At 44.1% G+C, this 25,153-nt stretch overlaps 1 long non-coding RNA gene across 1 annotated transcript; it reads left to right on the top strand.

Annotated features, from left to right (window-relative positions):
• The first annotated feature begins 1,828 nt into the window (after positions 1-1,828).
• On the top strand, positions 1,829-24,885 carry LOC110528047. The gene is made up of 3 exons (XR_002474183.2): positions 1,829-2,509; positions 2,647-3,785; positions 18,194-24,885. It is a non-coding gene; the product is annotated as an uncharacterized LOC110528047 (long non-coding RNA).
• The last annotated feature ends 268 nt before the right edge of the window (positions 24,886-25,153 follow it).

The raw sequence follows: 25,153 nt of genomic DNA, 5'->3' as shown, positions 1-25,153 counted from the left end.
GATCATTACTTCAACTAAGTTACTAAGTCTGTGTTGTTATTTTGGTGAGTAAAAACTCATGCTTCCTAACCTTTAAGGTAATGGTTAAAAAAGAAAACGTAAAACAAGTGCCTAGCACTGGGATTGGACCCGCGATCCTCGGAGCCACAGCCATAGCAAGCCACGAGCTTACTAGATTGTAATAGGCGCTCGCAATGCCCCTAGTGGACGGTATTGAAGGCATCTCTCGTCATCCTGGAAACCTGGACAAACATCTAATACTGCAGTGGATCTGATGTGACCTGGCTGGTATTTGTGCGTGTTTGTGTGTGTGTGGTATTCAAAGTGGGACTCTAATAAAGCTAGCCGCTGCCATGGTAACCAGGGTGGAGGCTAACTCATTCTCCGTGTCTGGGGGTCTAACATTGCTCGGCCATGACACAGACACACAGTCCTTAGGCGTGACGAATGGCTCCGATGGACATGGCCGCGTGGAGTCGACCCCTCAGTCCCAGAGGGGCCAGACAAAGCCCTGTGATACACACACACACACACACACACACACACACTCATACACACACATATACACTCACACACACACACACATAGACTGTAAAAAAGTCTGTGGCTCCAAAGGAAATTTGTGGGGAAACTCACTGACTGTTCCCCTTATTGAAGAAAGGAGACAGTCTCACTTACACTGTTTCACTATGAGGACACCCTACTGGGGACAGAATGGTGACAGTGTGACAGAAACACAGGACCATTCTCTTTTTGATAGGTTTATTGCATTTATAATCTCTGAGTACACAACAATTTGGAGGAAAGACACCCACATGCTCCTACTCACACAAATCACCCCCAACATTTGTTCCTAGAACCCCCTCACTCTTGTCAATCATAGCAGTGGAAAGGGCACTGGCTTCTCAGCAGCCACTCACCATGATCTGTAAACAATATTACCCATGATTCTCCAGAGGTGTGGGGGAGGGATGGTGACGGCCATGCTCTACCTGACATTTAAGAAAGGCAGTTTCCATAAACACACACGCACACAATTTGTTTTTCATAACCACAGAGATGATGACAAACAATAGAGAATCGTTATTATTATCAAGAACACTGACAGATTCTTTGTGATTCAGAGGAAATGTAATGATATCAGTGTCAGTGTGTATAGAAAGCAATGAAGTTAAACCTGGAATCAATAGGAATTGAATCAGAAAGTGTTAGTGAGGTAAATGTGAGACAACACCAAACCTATTGGTTTTGGGATCTCTTGAGGTAAATGAGATTATAAATATGAATATTTAGGGAAAAATAATGATTTTCTAGTGATCCCTTGAGTCCAGCTTAGTAGATAGTGACTGGCAACACACACACACACACACACACACACACACACACACACACACACACACACACACACACACAGAGAGAGAGAGAGAACAATGCAAACCAGCCAAGAAGGACAGTCTATTCATTGACATGAGCAGACTTTAGAGGACTCCTGCTAGTCTGATATACCCCCTCCTCATACTCCCCCATCCTTCTTTTACTCTCTCTCTCTCTCTCTTCTCTCCCTCTCTCTTTTTATTTTCCTCTCCCTACTTCAGTACCTCCCTTTCCCTCCCTCACTCACTCATTTTATTTCTCTCTTTTCCTCTCCACTCCTTCCCTCACTCACTTATTTTCTCCCTAGCCCTATGACCTCTCCCTAACTCCCTCCCTCTCTCTTCCCTGTATTAGGATTCTACTCCTTGCTCAGCCCAGTCTTTGTGAGTGGGTTAGCCAAGCGTGTCACAGTGAGAACCAGTGAATGGTAATGAACTGTGTGTGTGTGTGTGTGTGTGTGTGGTGAGGGTGTGTGTCTCAGAGAAGGAGGGAGTATTCAGTGAGTATGAGGGCAGAGCCAGCAGAGAGAGGGTGAAGAGCGGATAGAGGAACGGGAGCGGAGAGAGGGAGGAGAGTAGACAGAGAGGGAACAAGGCAGTCGGCTGATTCACCACCCCTCCATCTATCCATCCTTTCTTTCTCTTTCTCCTCTTCTGCTTCAGTGACGGGGTAGTGGAGGTGTGTGTGGGAAAGGAAACCCTCCCTCCACACACAAACAGACCACTGCTCCTAATCCCTTCCACCTGCCTCCATCCCACTCCCTTCTCCCATTGTCATTACTACCTCCAGCTCTGTCTCATTCCTTCTCACCCCATCCCATCATCCCATCTATCTCTCTATCGCTCTTTCTTTCTCTCCAGCCCCCACGCCCTTCTAACCCACACTCTCTGTGTCACCACCGTGGTGAAGAAAATGATCGCCGAACAAGCTGGAAAAGGTAGAGGAGAGGACAGAGAGAGGAGAAGGAGAGGAAGAGTGAACTCTGTCCATTCAAAACAATCCAGACTTTCCCGTTTCCCTGATGGATTATCGCCGGCCCCACGGACAGAAGGAGGAGTGGAGGAGAAAAGAAAAAGACCAATAGAGGAAGAGAGCATACAAGCATTGAGCTCTGGACAGCCAGTTCGCCTGAAGGGTATGGTTAAAAAAACTTCAATCATTTTCCTAACAACTTCAGCTCCTTTATGTCCCTTTGGTGTTTTTCATTTCAGTGTAATTTATCTCCCTCTCTTTCCTGCTCTCTTTTCCCTCCTTCCCTCTCTCCCACCCCAGTCTTGTCTGCAGGCTGTGCTTGGGACTCTGGCTAATTGTGGAGTATTCTCAGGACTCCAGCGGAGGAGAGAGAGATGCTTTCTCTTTCTTTTCATTCTAATTAATTGCCCTCTATGCAAACACTCAAAGAGCCTTTCTCTTTGAGGGCGATAATTTCATATTCTGTTCATATCAGTATTTTCCATTTGTTTTTTCCACACATACTGTACCTGTAGGCTGCCACTCAAAAAGAAAAAGAAAAAAACATACAAAAACTCTGACATCCCTAGGGGGTTTGGGAGTGGGTGTGCAGAGAAATTAGAGAATAAACGTGAGAGTGAGAGATAAAACATAATAGTGTGGAGTCTACTAGAAATAAGTATTTCCCAGAGTGGTGTGAGGGAAGAAAGAAAGGAAAATACTATTTTCACCTCAGGTCTAACCAGTGCTGTGGATAGACAGAGTAAGACATCGGTCCCTGCTCATCGGTCCCTGCTCATACAACACCGAGACTGAGAAGAATGCACAAGACTGAGGAGAGAACGGACGGACAAACACACAGACAAGTCAGCCCTCCGACCCCAATCGCATTCTGGTCCATCTCTGTTAGGGTACAGCGCCCTAAACACACATACACTTACTCACACACACACTCACTCATACACACACTCACACACAGACACAAAAGAACCTTGGCTTCATTTGGGACCCTTTTCTTTTCAGAATTATTTATTTTATAGCACCCATTTTTCCCTCTCTCTGCCCCCTTCTCTCCCTGTCTCTCTCCCATCTCTCCTCCATCTCTCCATATAGACTCTGAGAACACCATATCTCCACTACAAAGACCTCTACACTTCCTGATTCTTACATTGATTGGTCTTTCAGTTCCTCCCTTCTACATATCTCTACTTCTCTTCCTCTCCCTTTACCTCTTTTTCTCACCGTTCTTCTTTCTCTCCTTTTCTCTCTCTGTCTCTCTCCCTCTCTCACTCTCCTTTGCTTTCCTGCCCCCCTCGTCACACCTCACTCCCTCTCTCTTCTCCTACCGCTCCCTCACTTGCCCGGTCTCATTGTCTTCACAAACAGCAGTGTTAGTGTGTGTGTGTACGGGGGAACCAATCCATTCTGCAGTGGAGCCACGGAGCACAGGGGAGCCTGAGGTGAGTACGCACCGATCCTTACCCATATCATATACTCCTCTGTGTTTGGTGTCACCTGAGGGCAGTGTTGTATGTGTTTTTGTGTTTTTGTGTGTGTGTCTGTGTGTTTTGTGTGTCTGCGTGTTTTGTGTGTCTGCGTTTTTTTCTGTTTCTGTGTATATTATCATTAATGGTGTGTCAAAGGCGATAATTGTGGCACTTCACTTTAGTCCCCATGGAATGTTATGTGGAATACGAGGTATGACTGTGGTTGACGTGTGTGTGTGTGTGTGTGTGTGTGTGGCACCACAAGGTGAGACTGACTGGGACTATACTCGCTCTGTTTATGAATTACTGACCATGGCTTTAGTTTCACTCCCTGTTAATTCACATTAAGCATGCACACACACACACACACACACACACACACACACACACACACACACACACACACACACACACACACACACACACACACACACACACACACACACACACACACACACACACACACACACACACACACACTCACACACACACGCACACACGCACACATGCACACACCACATTCCATGGCAGATTTAAGTATTTCCCAGGGGTGAACAAGAATAGACCTAATTCTAAATCAGGACTGAGCAGAGAGCTGGTGCTCAAACTCAGCCAGGTCACCCGTGATACAAGTAACTATTCAATGTCCATCCATGCCTGAAGACGTTGGGAGATGAGGTTGAAACCGGCCACTAGGGGCAACACTGAGCGCTGTCACCTTCAATAGGTTTGGGTTTTGCTGAGGCGTTGTGGACGGGGATGATGGATGGGCGTAAGCATCTGCATCTGGTACCAAAGGTTGCAAGTTTGAATACAGCGATAGAAAGTTGTTTTGAGATTTTTGTTTTAAGCCTATCCTAAACCTTAACCCTTACCATAACCATTCAGAGTTAATGCCTAACCTTAAGATTGTGAAGTTAATGCCTATCCTAAACCTTAACCCTTACCCTAACCATTCAGAGTTAATACCTCACTCTAAACTTTGCCTTTAATACTTTGAAATTTGACGTTTGCAACAACTTCGAAATGTAATGTTTGAGAAACATGGATGAACGTCTAATTCTGACATGAGACTGTGAGAGCTATTTTCCCAAACTACTCTCATAGCACTTGTAGCCCTGGAACACACACATACACACACACACACACACACACACACACACACACACACACACACACACACACACACACACACACACACACACACACACACACACACACACACACACACACAGAGAGAGAGAGAGACACACAGACACACACATACGCATGAACACAAACAAACCCACACAAACGCACACGTGACACACAGACACACATATTTCAGCTTAGCTGCTGCACAATTTCATATTTGATTGTTTATTTTGTTCTTTGTTCATTCTGATAGAACGTGTTTCAACAAATTTCAAGTTCCTGATTCAAATTTCCTGGTGTTTTCAGGAGCTTATTAAGAGTCTGCTACGATAGTCCAGCTAAAATCCCAATGAGATCTGAGATGAGGAGGAATGAGAGTGAAGTGGTAAAACAGGAAGAGGATGAAAGAGAAAATATCTAGTGAAGAGAGAGAAAAGGATAAGAACAGAGGAGGAGGGAGAGTGAAGCCTCAACTGTAAAGGCCAGTGAGTGTTCTTCAAAGCGTGTGTGAGTGAAGTCAAGCCAAAACTCATTCATTCACACGCCTTCCCCTTCTCTCTCTCTTTTACTGCAGCCAAGGAGCAAGCAGAGAGGGAGAGAAAGAGGGACATAGAAAAATCCATTCGTTCACACGCTTTCTCTCTCTAGCACTGAATCAGGTAGAGGGAGGGAGGAAAGGGGGAGGTGGAGAGAGAGGGAGAGTTGTAGGAAGAAAGTGATACAGAAAGGGATACAGGAAGAGAGGAAAAACATCTCTGGCATTGCATAGCTCTACCCACCATCTGATCAGTAATAATTTTGCATCATCGTACACACACAGACACTCTCACATCCACATGCACACACACAGTAATAATTTCAGTTCTGCCAATTCTGAGTCAATAAAACATGAATCAGTTGATCGTCTTCCCTTCTCTTCTATCTCCTCTCCCCTCCTCATTCTCCTCATTCTCCTCCCCCTCCTCCTCCTCCTCCTCCTCCTCCTCCTCCTCCTCCTCCTCCTCTCCCTTCCTCTATCTATAGCTAGGAGAGAGAATGTGTGATATGCAGCAAGGGCAGGGTTGGGACGGATAAAGCTGGTTTAGCAAGATGAAATACACTCACTCACACACACACACACACACACACACACACACACACACACACACACACACACACACACACACACACACACACACACACACACACACACACACAGGACTCCTTCTGTGATCCCACAGAACAAGGAGTTGTTTTGTAGTTTGGGAGAAAATCTTCTTTTTAGGGCTCCTAGGGTTTCAGGATAGAGTCGAGGGGAAAGAGGAGGGATAGAGAAAGGGAAAGAGGGAGTAGAGGGGAGAGAGTAGGGATAGAGAGAGGGATAGAGAGTGAAGTGGGCAGGGACGGATTTACGAACGGGCCCGTGGGGCCCCTGACCTCTACCTCCTAACCCAAATCCGGCTCTGGTAGAGGGGAGAGAGAGAAGGACGGGAGGAAGAATGACCTAAAATATCATTACCTAAAACTGAAAATGGTTAAGAGAGACGGACTGAGAAAGAGGAGGGATGATGCTGGCAGTGAGAGAGGGAAATGGGGTGTGAAAAACAGATAGGTAAAGTAGAGTGAGAGAGACAGAGGGACTGAGAGAGGAAGACAGGGCATAGTCAAACTTTAATCAGATTGTTTTTGTGGTGTGAACAGGTCGAATTGCATATACACTTTTGTGACCAACCGGTTCCAATCGGTCTTATGTAGCAAAATTTGAAATTGTGTTTTTTACATTGGCGAAAAGTAGAGACTCAGAGCTACAAAATGGTATGTCATACACTACAGTTGAGGAACAATGGGAAAGTAATTTTGCTTTAAAAGTTGATAAACTTGTAAACTCACTTTTGAGAAAATGGCCTTTGAATGTTTTGGTACTACTATTGGAGACCCCTTCTTTGTCTACACCCACTCAGCATCATTCACACCCTCTTAAGCTTTAGCCCCACCCATCTCTTTACGGGTTGATCAGAGTGTTTTGTACTAACAGCAGTAGTCAAGCACCCAAGATAACTTTCTAGCTACTTCCAGACATCCAAGTGAGAGAGAACAGCTCACTGAACATTACTCGCCCTAGCAGAGCTGGTTAGGTTGTTATGTTTTCCAGAGCGTTGGTGACTGCAGCTGTGGTTCATACATTCAGAGCATTTCATGTTCAGAGCGCACACTGGACACTCTGGTCGATTAGTTTTTTAATATATATATATTTTTAATTTAACCTTTATTTTACTAGGTAAGTCAAATTCTTATTTACAATGACTGCCTATTGGGGAACTGTGCATTAACTGCATTTTTCAGGGGCAGAAAGACAGATTTTTACCTCATCAGCTTGGGGATTCGATCCAGCAACCTTTTGGTTACTGGTCCAACGCTCTAACCAGTAGGCTACCTGCTACCTGAGTAGGGTTGAGCCGAATGTTCTGACCTCACAACGGCAATCAAGCACCCAAACTAACTGGATAACATTAGCTAGCTTGCTAGGTACTTCCAGATACAAATGAGAGAACACCTCACTCCGACCATTTTACTCCCCCTAGCAGAGCTGGTTAGGCTGTTTTCATGTTATCCCGAGCATTGGTGACTGTAACTGTGCTGCTGGCAACAATTCAATTATGCTTTTTTGCGAACATTTATTGACACCAGCCATATTCAACGGATGTTGAGCGTTCATAAATTCATCAGTTATTCTGCGCTCTCGCACACTAAGATAAGAGTCTTTTGTTAAGACATGTAGCTAGCTAGCTAGCTGGGTAAAAAATTAACCATTATCCCTACTCATGATGTTACTACCCAGCATGAATCTGCAGGTAGCTAACCAACCAGGTTGAATGTTAGCTAGCTAACACTAGGCTATAACTAGTCAAGCAAATGCGTCAGAGATACGAATAATGAAATAGGATCCTAATTTAACAATTTTATCCTTATTTACCAATTGCATGCCGTTTGTGTTATTAAGGCACATGAAAGTTATTATGTTCCAGAAGGCATTTAGATGTATTTTTTAAATGCCTAATGCCTCTCCTGTGAAGTAGTGACGTGCGATATACACCTAGCTTCTTGAAACGGTTTATAAATGCCACTGGTGGCGTTGGGACACCTGTCACCTGTCACCTGTTTAATATGGAAGTAGTGAATGTGTTTGTGTGTGCATTGAAACTTCATTGCAAATGGAGCATAGAGAGTTTCAGCACCTAGATATTCATATGCTGCAGAATGGCCTTCACACACACACAAACACACACACACACACACACACACACACACACACACACACACACACACACACACACACACACACACACACACACACACACACACACACACAAACACACACACACACACACACACACACACACACACACACACACACACACACACCCATTGGGATGAAAATTGAGGTAGCTTCCAGTTCCTCTGCATGTGCAACAAGATTAATGAGCTGTCATCAGCTAATCAGGTCAGCCGGTGGGAGGGCTACGGAATACCAAAAAGCAGCGTGAGCCAGTGTAGGTCAATGGTGTGTGTGTGTGTGTGTGTGTGTGTGTGTGTGTGTGTGTGTGTGTGTGTGTGTGTGTGTGTGTGCGTGCATCCATGCCTGTGTGTGTTTGTGTGTGTGTGTGTGTTCGCGTCTGTACGTGTGTGCATTCATGTGTGTATGAAAGTAGGTGTGTGATTGCGTGGAAAGGGTTGCTGTGAGAGATTGAGAGGGAGGATGCCCTGATTAGCAGTGAGCTTTTTAAAGTTCTCTCCTCCTCCTCAAGCGTGTTCCCTCCCTCCCTCCTTCAACAAGCTCTCACAGTCTCATTGCAGAATTAGACATTCATCCACGTTCTGCAAACATCACGTTTTGAAGTGTTTTTGTTGCTCCAAACGTCACATTTCGAAATGGTTAAGTTAAGGCACACATTACGAATAGTTAAGGTAAGGGTTAATGTTCAAGATAGGACCCCCCCCCCCCCCCCGGGGTTTAAATAGACAACCTTCTCATCCAGAGTCATGGGATTCCATCCATCCACCACCAACCCCGTTCACAATGTCCTAGCAAAACCCAAGCCTACTGTTGCCCCTAGTGGCTGGTTTTGAAGGCATTTCCCGACGTCCTCAGGACATGGATAGTCCAATTTCAACATCAATCTTGAACAACCTGGCTACCTCTCTGTCTTTCTCCAAATTTCTCTATCCTTCTCTCCAAAGTCCTCATTTGGGGTACAGAGCAGGTGTGTGTGTGTGTGTGTGTGTGTGTGTGTGTGTGTGTGTGTGTGTGTGTGTGTGTGTGTGTGTGTGTGTGTGTGTGTGTGTGTGTGTGTGTGTGTGTGTGTGTGTAAGGGGTTGGGGCTACACGTCGACATCCTTTGATCTCTAATCCTTTCTCTAGCCATTCTTTTTATCCCTCTTTCTTCTGGTTCTGTCCATCTCCTGTCCTCTCTTCTCTCGTTCTGCGTGGCCCATTGCCACGTCTACATTGTGAGCAGCTTACAGAGAGCTATCTGGGGCAGGCTGCCCTCTCTCCTTCTCTCCCTCCCTCGGTCTAGCTCTGCTGCTCTCTTATTCTCTCTTTTCGTGCCTGCTTAAAGAGATCTATGCTGAGCTGACATCAATTCCTCATTCAATAGTCATTTTATTTTCCCCGACTCCTCTCTCCCCTCCTCCCTCTCTCCCCTCGCTTTCTGAGATCACTGTGACCTTTATCTCTTTCTTTCGTTCTCTCTCTTCCCAGACGGAGGTAATCCCTCCAGCCCATACTTAGCTCTGACACTCATTCTCTCTCTTTCTGCTCTTTTTACACATTCTTCTCTTTCCTTCTTGCCCTTTCCTCTGCGGCTGGTGTCTGTGAGTTGAGCTGGGTGATGGACAAAAGGTTGGGTTGACTCATAGTGTCCCGGTCATTACTGGTATCAGCCTATGTTCAGCACGTTATTGGGTAGCCTATCAGCTATCAATTGTAAGGGACAGGATCAAGGTGAAACAGAGCTTACAGCTGCAGTAGGGCCACTTGTAATACTCTTTGATAGTGTGTGCTTAATCCTCTGTAATTGAGGGTAGAACAGCTCTTGTTCTCTGTGTTTCTATCCTCTACCCATAGGAAAGAAGAGTTGAGCCAGTCTACGGTGTATATAGGGGACAGTAAATGGACTCCGAGTGCAGGAAGGAGGTGTGTGTGTGCACGTGTGCGTGCATGTGTGTCCAGTAGAGAGAGAAAGCCCCTGTGTGGTTGTGTGAATGGGGTCTTTGTTAGCAGAGCTGAGAGACAGTGAGCCGTGAGAGAGACTCGGACACACAGTATTACCTGACAACCCCCCTCTCTCCCCTATCACCCAAGCAACCCTGTGACCCCAATCTACACATACACTCTCACACCAACATACATTTACACACACACACCTGAAATACCTCATCCTGTGCTATAACACATTTCCCCCGTCTCTCTATACCTAACTCTATACCGCCTCTCTACGTTGCTCCCTCTTTAGCTATTCCTCTCTTTCCCTCTACATCCCCCTCTCTCTTTTTTCTGTCTTTGTGTTTGAACAACTGAAACTGTTTTCCTGTTCCTGGCCCTCTGCTTTATCTGACCAGGTGGAGGGGAAGAGGGGGCTGTTGGCTTACCTGGGGCTAAAACACAGGGAGCACTGTGTGTGAGAAGAGAGGGGGCGGGAGAAGAGGGAAAGAGAGAGAGCAAAAACAGGTGCATACAGAAGGAAGGGGTTTAGGACAGTAGATATCAGAAACGGCAACTCTTTTATGTTTTCCTGAGTAGTTTTAACAAAAGGCACATAGGTTTTTACAGGAATGGGAATGCAAACTCTCAGACAGTCACAAGACTTCCTTTATGATTTCCTGTGGAAAGACATGGAGAAGAGGGTGAATACAGTATGAGATACGGAGTGGTAGAGGAGAAGGCGGAGAGGTAGAGTATCTGGTGTGGTCTGTTATATGGGTATTGTCTATTTTATTGACTGATGCATATGGAATTTATGATTTTTGAGTGTGAATCTGATTGTAGATTTAGTGTGCAGAAGACATCATACCTCCCCCTCTATCCTTTCTTTTCACTCTCCCGACTTCCCGTATATCTCTCTCTCCTTCTCCCTCCTATCTTCCCTTGTCTCACTGTTCTCGCTTCTATCGCAAACGTAGACCGGCAGTCAGTGGCGTACCACAGGTTTGTTGTTTTAAAGCACATTTTTGCTGTTTTAAAGCTAATTCCCTGCAATTCTGCACGTATTTTATTGCAATGGGGCACAGATTAATATGTGAAGTTTTGTAGTTAATCTCATGCTATTTTACAAATTTTCCATGAGGCAGAGAGAAAACTTTGCAGTTTTCTTGGTAATCTTGTGCTATTCTACACATTTTGCAATGAGGCTGAGAGAATTTAGTATTTTTTTATATAATTTCCTGCAATTCTACTCACCATTCCGGGGCTGCGGGGATGTGTGGTACACCAGCGCCATCAGTGACTCACAGACCGTCAGCGACTCACAAAGTGATTTCCCCAAGTTTTCTGTCTTTTAAATCATGTTGTAGATTTGAGGCTAACTGTTCTGTTCAGAGTATTACGTGTCCTAACTCATATCATTATTAGATGAATGGCCAAACATTCATTTGAACTTAGAATTGATTAAGGTATAGCCCATACTCTATGATACAGCCAATATGACATGTTGCATGGTTGGATGTGAATGGCTTAGGCCGGAGAACACAGGGACAGTATTGTCTATATGTAAGGAGGGGCTAAACAAGGGAAAGGTCCAATGTGTGTTTGTGCATGTTTGTGTGTGTGGAGGGTACAGGAGACGGCAGTAATCTCTGACTTCTCTGAAGTGATGAAGCTGGTTGGAATCCGTCTGGAAGACAGGACGTGCCACCGGAGTTATTTAGGGACTCTGGGGGATGACTCATAACAGCCCTTGCTACCCCCACCCCCTTGTCTGCCCCTCACTTCAATTTCCTTTCTCCCTTTCTTCTCCCTTCTCACTTCTCCCCCTTTCTTCACCTGCCTCCTCTTTCTCCGGGGGCAAAGATCGTTAGGTGTCTTATCTAGAGGTCTTTACATCACTCACAGCCCTGTTATCACTGCAGCCAGGGCACTGCTCACTTCTCTCCCCCTTTCGCAGGAAAGTAATCCATTTTTTAACCAAGGGAGGGATGAAGGGAAGGGGGGAGGAGACGTTGGACCTGGAGAGCCTCCTTTTCTTTTTTAGTTTGATTTGTTGTATTTAGAAGGGGCATTGACGCAGGCTGTACCAATGTAAACAATCCATTTTAGAATGTCACAACGGGTTCTGGAAACAAAATCTGCACAAACACGCACACACAGACACTCACACACATTTCTCAGTCTTATCACTGCTGTCATGCGTGTGGACTCAGACAGCCAGTTTGCCTAACAAAGGCAGCAGAGTCTGGATTATATCTGTGTCCGTGTGTATAAATAATGTATAATAAGCTAATACGCTTTCAGTATTCTGTTAAACTTGCCTGGCTGTTGACCAAAGGGATCAGTTTAAGGATTCTGTCACTCAAAGTCAATGCCTCTGCTTATCAGCACACATACACATGCACGTGAATGCACACACACACACAGATAAATGTGACCCGTTTCAGAAAACTAGGCATATGTCGCGGGTTTAAACATACCGTTTGAACATACATTTTGGGCAGAAATGCCTTCTCGAAAATGTGAACTTTCATGTGCCTTAATAACAAACTTGTATGCCATCTATAAAAATAAATAAAATTGTTAAATTACGAGCCTAGTTGGTTTAGCCACAGAAAAAGTCAGCAACCTTCCCGCTAGCCATGATTGGCTAAGAAAATTAGTGGGCTAGACATGCTGAGAGATGAGTTTTGATTGGTCTGCCATATAGCACGCTTCTGTCTATTTTAGCTGGTCTAGGTAATCCTGTCTAACACTGCTTTTTTAAAAACGTTTGCGTATTAAAACTGCATAAACCTAATGTCAAGTTAAAGTGTACTGTTAGCAAGCTGACTGGCTCGATATCTAACGTTACGTGTATGCTCTCCACTTTCTGGAGGACCGAGTTTTGAAATCAGTGGAATTTGAGTATGATAGCTAAGGAGATGGAGAAAACACCTGTCTCCAGATTACATCTTCAAACTAAGGGTAACCATGGCATCCTCACAGGAGGCAAGTCCATCCATGATGTAAGATTGTCTAGCTAGCTACATTTTCAGATATTACACGTTTCTAATTTTGACAAAAAGGGATTTTATTTCAAGTTAAAGTGTACTGTTAGCTAGATAACATTAGCTGGCTGTCTCGCTAGCTAACATTACATGTATGATCTCATTCTTCGTATCTCTGACGCATTTGCTTGACTAGTTATAGCCTAATGTTAGCTAGCTAACATTCAACCTGGTTGGTTAGCTACCTGCAGATTCATGCTGGGTAGTAACATCATGAGTAGGGATAATGGTTAATTTTTTACCCAGCTAGCTACATGTCTTAACAAAAGACTCTTATCTTGGTGTGCGAGAGCGCAGAATAACTGATGAATTTATGAACGCTCAACATCCGTTGAATATGGCTGGTGTCAATAAACGTTGGCAAAAAAGCGTAATTGAATTGTTGCCAGCAGCACAGTTACAGTCACCAACGCTCGGGATAACATGAAAACAACCTAACCAGCTCTGATAGGGTGAGTAATGTTCAGTGAGCTGTTCTCTCTCACTTAGAAGTCTGGAAGTAGCTAGAAAGTTATCTTGGGTGCTTGACTACTGCTGTTAGTACAGAACACTCTGATCAACCCGTAAAGAGATGGGTGGGGCTAAAGCTTAAGAGGGTGTGAATGATGCTGAGTGGGTGTAGACAAAGAAGGGCTCTCCAATAGTAGTACCAAAACATTCAAAGGCCATTTTCTCAAAAGTGAGTTTACAAGTTTATCAACTTTTAAAGCAAAATTACTTTTCCATTGTTCCTCAACTGTAGTGTATGACATACCATTTTGTAGCTCTGAGTCTCTACTTTTCGCCAATGTAAAAAACACAATTTCAAATTTTGCTACATAAGACCGATTGGAACCGGTCGGTCACAAAAGTGTATATGCAATTCGACCTGTTCACACCACAAAAACAATCTGATTAAAGTTTGACTATGCCCTGTCTTCCTCTCTCAGTCCCTCTGTCTCTCTCACTCTACTTTACCTATCTGTTTTTCACACCCCATTTCCCTCTCTCACTGCCAGCATCATCCCTCCTCTTTCTCAGTCCGTCTCTCTTAACCACTTTCAGTTTTAGGTAATGATATTTTAGGTCATTCTTCCTCCGGTCCTTCTCTCTCTCCCCTCTACGGGCCCGTTCGTAAATCCGTCCCTGCCCACTTCACTCTCTATCCCTTTCTCTATCACTACTCTCTCCCCTCTACTCCCTCTTTCCCTTTCTATATCCATCCTCTTGCCCCTCAACTCTATCCTGAAACCCTAGGAGCTCTAAAAAGAAGATTTTCTCCCAAACTACAAAACAACTCCTTGTTCTGTGGGATCACAGAAGGCGTCCTGTGTGTGTGTGTGTGTGTGTGTGTGTGTGTGTGTGTGTGTGTGTGTGTGTGTGTGTGTGTGTGTGTGTGTGTGTGTGTGTGTGTGTGTGTGTGTGTGTGTGTGCGTGTGTGTGTGCGCGTGCATGTATGCCTGCATGCGTATGTGTGTGGTATTACCTCTCCTACGCCTCTGATCATTGACTCATCCATATTCAACCTGTTAATAATGTACAGGGTTTTCTCATCTTCTGCCTAGCCTGTAACATAGCTCCAATAATTACCTCCCTCTAAAGAAGATAGAAGGAGAAGACGATGACTCAAATATTGAGAAGATGAAAGGACAGAGTGCAGGAGAGGACAGATGGATACATCGGCAAGAGAAGAAGGGTGGGAGGAGAGGAGAGAGTGAGCATGAGAGATGGAGTGTAGAAGAGATAGGCATAATGTATTTGCAGGATTAAATCATTATGTCAGATCTTGGATAGAGTTGAAGATTAAAGAGTGGCCATAGCAGAGGGCTTCACAAATGATCGTATAGTCAGAATAAAGCTGGAGCATTAGTTACAGCAGTAAAGCTACTGATTGAGATGAAGAGTTGAAGGGCATTGGGACATTGGTTGAGTTGACGATAGGGCAGAATAAAAGAAAGTGGTGGATGTGATAGCATCTAGCTGTACCAGCTCTCACATTCTCACATCAGAATTAGACCTTCATCCATGTCATCAAATGCTACGTTTCAAAGTTGTTGCAAAGTCAAAGGTGTTTAAGGTTCAGTTGAGGCATTAACTCTGAATGGTTATGGTAAGGGTTAAGGTTTAGGATAGGCTTAAAACTAAAATCTCAAAAACAACTTTCTATCTAGATTAAAACTGGCATCCTTTCGGAATTAGAGGCAGATTATTGTGCCCTTCCCCCATCCCTGTCCACAATGCCCTAGCAAAACCGAAACCTACTTGAAGGTAGCTGCACTCACTTTTGCCCCTAGTGGCCGGTTTCTACGTCATCTTCCGACATCCTCAGACATGGGTGGATGTCGAATACTGACTCATATCACGGGTGACCTGGCTGGCGATAGAGTGTTGTTCCAGTATTACTGTAACTCCCTGCTGTGGTGTCGGAGCTGTCAGACAAGCTGAACGTTTTAAAGTCAGAGAGAGTGAGAACGCTACACACAACATTTATATAGACAGAAACGCTGAGGTTAAGAGGATAGGATGCTCACAGAACACACACACAGTCCAAATGGGGGTTGGGGAGGTGGGTGGCTCTTTAACTAACTCGCTGCTGTTTTCTATGGCTTTCTATTCCTATGTGATTTTTTTTCTACTGTCACATAGGGTCCAAAGTCATTGGGTACAGAGTGGAACCTCTGCTATGTCACACACACAAACACACACACACATTCACACTGCAGGGACTAAAGCCATCGGGTACGAAGTGGAACATCTGCTAACGAAGGGGGAGAAGAGGAGAGGAGGAGAGGAATGGGGTGAGGTTGTCAGGGCTTGAGGAAGGAGAAGTTGCAACTAAACTGCGAAAGTCAACACACGCGCACACAGTGTGCCTGTAGGCAGCCCTAGCTCTGGGTCAGAGATAACTGCTATAGTATGAGATGAACACTTCCTTAGGACACATACACACAAAACACACATCCACCCCACACACACGCTAGTTGACGCTTGTTCGTGCTGACTCTGGTATCTAATGAAGCTCTCAGTTTAACCACCTGGCTCTTAATCTCAAAGCAGCATGTGATTGGCTAACGACAGGGAGGAAGAACTGTTAACGTGGGACTTTTTCTATCCCAACAAAACACCCTACTGTAACTGTGACTGTCAATCCATGTGTGAGAGTAAGAGAATTCTGACAGTTAAAATGTTCACAAAGATGTGCGAACGCATTCCCCATGACATATCCATGGGCTACCAGGTCTACAAAGAGGCTGTCAAATAATAGACAGACTGAAATGTCAATCAAGAAACCAGTGTTTAGTGCTGCATATCACTTGTTTTTTCAGTGCTCGTTCTTTATGTCTCAGTCAGATGGAAAGTAATCTGTCATAATTCATTATTTCTGGCTTAACTCCTGATAATCATTTTTCCTGTAATGCTGTAGGGAGAATGGCTGGTATTAGAGAGTGGGATGAAAAATTGGCTTTCCTCCTGCTTGAGTCACAGAGATCGATAAACTGTCGATTTATTCCTTACCGCATTGTGTGTGTGTGTGTGTGTGCGTGCGTGTTTGCATGTGTGCGGACGTTGGCAGAATTATGGGCTGACCTATGGATTGCCACTCAGTAACTTTCAGAGTTTCCCACACAACAGATCAGGAATCTATTCTGTTCTAAACTTTTCACGGCTCAACATCCCCTTGAAAAGTTTAATTTGAGCTTTAATGTTTGAAAATCTCTGGAGTGTGTTTGCCTTCTGGAATAGAAGTTTGCCTACAGGATAAGAAGTTTGCCTATTGGATAAGTGCAGCAATATTTACTGACATGAAAATCTGGTTCTAGACTGAACAAAAATACAAACGCAATATGTAAAGTGTTGGTCCCATGCTCCATGAGTTGAAATTAAAGATCCCAGAAATGTTCCATACACACAAAAAGCTAATTTCTCTCAAATTTAGTTTACATCCCTGTTAGTGAGCATTTTTCCTTTTCCTTTATCAAGGAGCTGATTAAACAGCATGATCACTACACAGGTGCACCTTGTGCTGGGGACAATAAAAGGCCACTCTAAAATGTTCAGTTTTGTCACACAACATAATGCCACTGATTTGAGGGAGCCAGAGAATGTTATGTTATGTTATATTAATTTCTGTACCATAAGCCACTTCCAATGCCATTTTTAGAGAATTTGGCAGTACGTGCAACAACTGCAGACAATGTGTAACCAGGCTAGCACAGGGCCTCCACATCCGGCTTTTCACCTGTGGGATTGCCTGAAACCAGTCACCCGGACATCTGATGAAACTGTGGCAGACAGCATGTATGGTGTTGTGTGGGCGAGCGGTTTTCTGATGTCAACGTTGTGAACTGAGTGCCCCATGGTGGCGGTGGGGTTACAGTATGGTATGGGCAGGCATAAGCCATGGAAAACAAACACAATTGCATTTTCTCGATGGCAATTTCAATGCACAGATATACCGTGATTGTTGTCGTGCCATTCATCTGCCGCCATCACATGTTTCAGCATGATAATGCACAGCCCCATGTCGCAAGGATCTGTACACAATTCCTGGAAGCTGAAAATGTCCCAGTTCTTCCATGGCCTGCATACTCACCAGACATGTCACCCATTGAGCATGTTTGGGATGCTCTGGATCAACGTGTATGACAGCGTGTTCCAGTTCCCGCCAATATACAGCAACTTTGCACAGCCATTGAAGAAGAGTGGGACAACATTCCACAGGCCACAATCAACAGCCTGATCAACTCTTTGCGAAGAAGATTAATTACACTGCATGAGCAAATGGTCACACCAGATACTGACTGTTTTTCTGTTTCACGCCCCTAGCTTTTTTTTTAAGGTATCTGTGACCAGCAGATGTATATTTGTATTCCCAGTCATGTGAAATCCATAGATAAGGGCCTGATTTATTTATTTCAATTGACTGATTTCCGTGTATGAATCATTGAAGTTGTTGCATGTTGCATTTATATTTGTGTTCAGTCTACTTTAACACCACCTCTCTGGGTCTCTGTCTCTCTCTCTCTCTGCAGGTACTACATGTGTCTCAATCAAACCATGCCCCAGTTCACCTTTGCCTGTTTCTGTGGTCTGCACGGCTTCTGCCGGAGACGGAAAAATAATAAAAATAAGAAAAGGGAGGAACAAGTGGAGATGGAGGAGAAACAGAGGGATCAGGAGACAGAGGTGTGAAGGAAGTCTGGAGGGACTTCACCCTCCTCTTCATCTTCTCATAGACTCTGTTTTGGTCATAGTTGAAAAACGGTTGAAACCCCTTCCTGTGTACCTCAGTCCTTGGGAATGAAGACAGGATATTTTCACCAAACACACTCAGTACCACTGATTTTTACTCAATTTAACTTAAAACTGTGGTCTGTAATTTCTTATAATTTTTTTTTTACTCCATGTAGGCCAGTACACTTACAAAGTCCTGCCAAATTGAATTACAGATTGTGCCTTTTAGATGGGGAGATGGAACAGTATGTAATGATGGCATTCTTCTTTCTACGTTCAGATCCTTTTCCATTATTCACACTGTGGTCCGTCTCTCCTCCACCTGAAGCAGCTGTCCAATCAGCAGCTTCACTGGACAGTGTAGGTAGAGGTCAAAGGTTAAAACAAATGTTATTTACAATCTCCTCCACCAAGGGGATGTGCACACACACATGTAAATTAAAGATATGCATGGGTCTGTAAATGTGACTCACTGCCTCGATTACAGTAGGTATTAAGTAACAAAATTATATATATATATATATTTTACATTAGATAAAAGTAGAGACTCAGAGGTAGAAAATGGTATATCATACACTGCAGTTGAGGAACAATGGGAAAGTAATGATATTTGAACTTGTGAACAATGAACCATAATTCCCAACCCATACAGTAATAGCAATACAAACTGATTGTCATAGCTAGCCACCATGCATGAATCTGCAGGTAGGTAAAGCTAATCAACTATGTTCAATGTTAGCTAGCTAGCTAACATTGGCCTATAACTAGCAATGCAAATGGATTTCTGATATACTAATAATGTTCCTACACAGATCATACACGTAACGTTAGCTAGTGAGCCAACAAGCTAACGTTCGCTAGCCTCCTAACAGTTCGCTTTAACTTTCAATGAAAACAACTTTCTGGCTAAATTAGAAACTTAGAATATCGCTTCATGGCAGACTGCTACCCCTTTAACCCCATTTTGTTTGTAGTTACAGCTTGTTTGGCCTGCGTTGTGTCAAGTCACTCCAGTTCACACTGTAGGTAGTAGTAGTCCATCTAAACTTTTTTCCACTGATCTTTGTCTATAGCGCCTGCTAAAATTCAGGGCAGCAATGTTGTTGAGAGCAGTCCAACATTATATCTTTCAAAAAAGATAGCCAGGATTCACATACGAAGCAGCTCATGTTATAAACAGAAGCATGCTACATGGCCAATCGATCTCATCTCTCAGCATGTCCAGCTTATCCATTATCTAAGCCAATCCGGTCTTTTTCCATGGCTAAACCAACTAGGATCCTAATTTAACAATTTTATCCGTATTTACCAATTGCATGCCGTTTGTGTTATTAAGGCACATAAAAGTTATTATGTTCCAGAAGGCATTTAGATTTTTTTTTAAATGCCTAATGCCTCTCCTGTGAAGTAGTGACGTGCGACATACACCTAGCTTCTTGAAACGGTTTATAAATGCCACTGGTGGCGTTGGGACACCTGTCACCTGTCACCTGTCACCTGTCACCTGTCACCTGTTTAATATGGAAGTAGTGAATGTGTTTGTGTGTGCATTGAAACTTCATTGCAACTGGAGCATAGAGAGTTTCAGTACCTAGATATTCATATGCTGCAGAATGGCCACACACACACACACACACACATACACACACACACACACACACACACACACACACACACACACACACACACACACACACACACACACACACACACACACACACACCTTCTCATTAGCCTGTGTAATTATGCATGGCACATCCAGTTGGCCAGTGGAGATGTAATTAACCTTTTCCTGCAGGAAACAGCAGTCTGGACGTCTGACACACACACACACACACAGACACACACACACACGTCTGGTGTCACGGAAATAGAGTGTCAAAGACGACGTCTGGCATTCAATGATAATCCCCTCACGCATATTTACATCCAAGGTTTAAACTATTAATGTCAGATTACCTCTCCTCTCCCTTTATCTTCCACCCTTTCTCTCTCTCCCTCTTCTCGTCCCCAGCCCCTTCTCTGACTTTCTTCCTCCTTCACTTTCCATGTCTCTGTGTCTGTCTGTGTCTGGCTACACAAACCTCTTTCTCTCTTCCCTTCTGACTGTCTCTGTCTCCTTTTTCTCCTTTCTCAACCTCCTTGCCCACATCCCTCTCTCTCCTGCTCCCTCGCCCTCTGTTCATCTCTTTATCTCTCAGTAAAACACGTTCTCTGGGCAGTGAGCATGGCCTTGCCTGGCTGGCACTTCCACAGATTGACACCAGCACTCGCTCAGGGAGCCCTCTCGCCAAGTCCACAAAAGCTGCTTTACAACAGATGAAGGGATAGTGTGATTGTGTGTGTGTGTGTGTGTGTGTGTGTGTGTGTGTGTGTGAGTGTGTGTGTGTGTGTGTGTGTGTGTGTGTGTGTGTGTGTGTGTGTGTGTGTGTGTGTGTGTGTGTGCGTGTGCGTGTGTGCTTGCGTGTGTGAGTGCACCCACATGCGCGTGAGTGTGTGTTTTTGTGTGTGTGGTGGTCATGTGTGTGCATGTGTGTGTATACGTGTAGGTTTATAAGAAAAGATAAAGCGATAGGGTTGAGTATTTTCCTATTCTACCATTGAGAACAGTGAAATAGGATAAAGCTAAGCCATTTCACAGAGATGAGCAGCTATTATGAGCCACCATGTTACAGAAAGGCTTTTTAACAAGAAAGGGAGAGAGAAAATGATAGGGAGAGGGGCAGAGAGAGAACAGTTAATGAGAGAGGGATGGAAATGGAAGAGGGAGCTAATACTCGGCACTCATGCTAATTGGCTACAGTTGCTAACTCTCTGAGGTGAGAGGAGGTTTAAAAAAGCACAGACTGATCCCTGCATTACACTCGTTTAAAGAAACGATTCGCTTGAATAATGCAGAGGAGCTGAAATGAATAACAGGGTGTTATTAGCAGTGGGAGGGCTGTTTTTCACCTGAGTGACTATGTGTAGTCTTCTCAGCCAGGTCGCCCGTGATACAAGTCAGTATTCGACGTCCATCCATGTCTGAGGACGTCGGGAGATGGCATAGAAACTGGCACTAGGGGCAACAGTGAGCGCTGTTATCTTCAAGTAGGTTTCGGTTTTGCTAGGACATTGTGGATGGGTGTAAGCATCTGCCTCTGATTCCAAATTCAAATCCAGTAATAAAAAGTAGTTGATATTTTTGTAGTTGATATCTCCAGCCTTAACCCTTACTTTAACCATTTGGAGTTAACGTCTAACCTTAAGAATGTAGAGTTAATGCCTGAATTTAATCCTAACCTTACAAATGCTGAGTTAATGCCTAAACTTAACCTTAAACAATTTGACATTTGATGTTTGAGAAACATTAATGAACGTCTAATTCTGACATGAGACTGTGAGTGCTGATACAGTTTTCTATGGATCATATCCATACCATGCATATGGAGCCTTAATCAAAGACAAATAGCTGAAAATAAATGGGATTGACTATATAGCGACTCCCAGGCCTGGAAATTTACTGATTTTAGGGGCTAAGCCATTTTTCCTTTAAGAGGTGCCCAATCTGCCAGGGCAACAAGGTCATCTGCTAGGGCACCAATGCCATTAACCAAAATAGGCAATTAAATAGTGTAGGTGATAGCCTATGCATATTGGCTGCAGCCTGTCAAGTCTAGACAGATGCTGACATGAGGGAGTCGCAGGAAAATGTATGACTTTTAATTACATATATCGGCTAAACGCCAGTCATGTTTGACAAATATAATGTAGGATCCTTATTAATATGGAAAGGATTGATTCTGTCGACATACTTGAGGCACTGTTCATTCAGATAGAAGAGAATGGCCAGTTCCTGATGCACACTGCATCACCCACCTTGCAATCTGAGTGGAGGTAGTCAACATTTTGAAACTGTTGAACCATAAACAGAATTGTTTAAAACCTGGAAGTTTTTTGTCATTTTATGAGGCATGTCTTACCATGTCCCAACCATATGAATGTTAAGGGGATTATTTTATGAACATTTCCCCATATGTCATTGAAACAAGTAACATTCACCTGGAACTTGGAACATTCACCTTTATAGCCCACTGCCCTGTGCGCATTGCTGTGCTTATAATGTGAAGAAATAGCCCAATAGTTTATCCTACTTTGGAGTTGCGGTGGTTGTGAGAAGGACCCGATCATGTGAAAGGCATTGGCTAATAAGAATTAAGATATCTGAGCGAGCCATATGTGAGAGGTGCATCGGAGCTGTGCTTCGGAGTACGGTGATTGGCAGCTGGGAGAAGGGAATTGTAATTAGCCTATTATATTCAGCCCAAGGGCACAACGGGCACTGTCCACAAGGCATGGATTTTTTTAGGGGGCATTATGGCCACACAAGTGGGCATGGCCGTCAATGCCCCCGGGAAAATCCAGGCCTGGCGACTCCTATGAAAGCAGGAGCAAAGGAAAAAGGGAGAGGGAGAGAAAAGGAGTGCTGTCAGATTAGATTTGGGTCAGAAAGGGAATTGAAGAGCCAGTGGGGCAGAGGGTGTTACATATGGACGATATTCATCTCTTTTCCTTTCTCACTCTCTCTTTGTCTCACTACCGCTTTCTATCCCTCTGTCCCTCCCCCATCTCTCTCGCTCTTGCTCTCTCTACTCAATACCTCACTATCTCACACCTGCAATATAGGGGGAGTGAAGGGGAAAAGAAGATGAAAACCACCTTCTCCTCTCCTCATCCCCCTCTCCCCTCTTTCCTAATGAAGACTAAAAGTGATCTTTCTACTCTAATGCTCTAATTGGGCAATAAGAGATGGGAACTGATAGAGATTGATTGAGATTGATAGAGATATAGTTATGAAGAAAAGAGGGACAGACAGAGAGTGAGGATTAAGATATAGAGAGGCATAGAGAGGCAGGATTTGAGGTAGAAAGAAGAGCAGGAAAGGAAGTGAGAGAAAGTGAGGAGCTTTTATGTGACTGAGAGACAGATAGGGTGATGGGAGATGAGACGGGATGAGTAAAGTTAGAGAGATATTTTGAGAGCAGGAGAGAGAGAGCAATAGGTTAAGAGAGATAGAGAGAGATGGTGTAATTGTGATGGTAATAGGGTTTGTCAGGAGCACCTGTCAGGGTCGAGCTGAAGCGGCTCCGGAGCGAGGGAGGTGATGGAGGAGAGGAACGAAATAGGGGATTGGAGTCAGGATCCCTCTGAGGAGAGTCCTATATCCATGGCAGGATTACCTGATTGCCAATTTGTGTCCGTCTCCAGACATCACACACATAAAACACACACTCGCATTCACTGCAGGGGAAGGATGGAGTTGATTGGACAGGCTCTTGGTGCCTAACGAGGTGTCTATGGCAATCACAGACCAGCTGCTTTGTGATTGGAGGAGGGCTTGTATTCACATAATTTCTAGATGAAAAGAGAGTGCTGCACTGATTATCTTCTAAAACCCAGCTTAGAAAATCAAAGTGACCTTCATGGGAGAGATCTCAGATATTTCTGAGTACAGAGTATGTTGGCTTAGGCAGATTTATGTATTAAACATACAGGTGTTAGTTAACCTGAGAATGGTATTAAATGCCCACCCAGATGCCTGGAGCGAGGCAGAGAGAAGAGACAGTGAGAGGGAAGGGCTGGGTATGGATCCTCAGAGAGAGACTGGTCCTCGGATCAGAAAATATTGACAGGCTATAACCCAAACACCCAGTTATGTCTGACACTGTCTCACACACACACACGCACACGCACACACACACACACACACACACACACACACACACACACACACACACACACACACACACACACACACACACACACACACACACACACACACACACACACTGGATAGCAGGTTGTTTGTATGTGTAAAAAAGGAAGAGTTTGTGTGTGTTGTGGAGGGGTGTGTAGTGTGCATGTGTGGGGTAGTGGGCTGTATGCTTGGGATGCGGAGCACGTCAGAGTTCTGTGGAGTTTTCTTTGCAGAAAAGCCTCATTAAAGAGGTGTAGGCTCGTCTTAACACAGCTATCTACAGCCAGACCAGACCACACACAGAGAGAGGGAGAGAGCGTGAGGGAGATGCTGAGGGAGACACTGAGGAACACTTAAAGCACACACACAGACACAAATATGAAATACGATATAAAGCATCTTTCTCAGGTTGCTGTGGTATCACACAACATTTGAGTGTGAGTGAATGGGTTTGTTCTCATCAGGATTTTACCTATCTCTCCCTCCAGACTCTCTCATCTTCTGGGTTTCTATGATCTTTCCTTTGTCCTTAAACTATGTTCTCCTATTCATGTATATTTGATTGTGTCAACTCCGCGGAGATTGCCTATGGTGTATATGTGTGCCTTTTAAATCTGTGCTTATGAATAAATAATAGATTCCTACGCACTCTGATTATTAAAGAAGCCATATTGCCAGGAACCCATGATGAAATTATATTGTAATTCATGCCTCTCCGATGAATAAACAGATATTTTTCCTTCTTGCAATTTCTTTCCCGTTTCTGTTCCAGTCAATGAAATCTAAAGCTCTGTTGTTTTGCGCTGAGACTCCCTGATGTTTGCATTTGTATGGTTTTCACAACTGCTCTGAGATTCTTTTATAAAATTGTCCTGTTTCTAAATATACAGCCCTCCTTCTCCTCTATTCTAAAGCAGATGATTGCATTCACACTGCTTCACCAAGGCAAGAGTTCATACAACAAGAACACGGGAGAGAGGGAGAGGGAGAGGGCAAGGGAGAGAGATACAGAAAGAAAGAA

The sequence above is a fragment of the Oncorhynchus mykiss genome, chromosome 7 (assembly GCF_013265735.2).
Source record: "Oncorhynchus mykiss isolate Arlee chromosome 7, USDA_OmykA_1.1, whole genome shotgun sequence".
Classification (NCBI taxonomy): Eukaryota; Metazoa; Chordata; class Actinopteri; order Salmoniformes; family Salmonidae; genus Oncorhynchus; species Oncorhynchus mykiss.
Note: the sequence above shows the minus strand (reverse complement) of the source record. Positions and strands in the feature narration are given on the sequence as shown.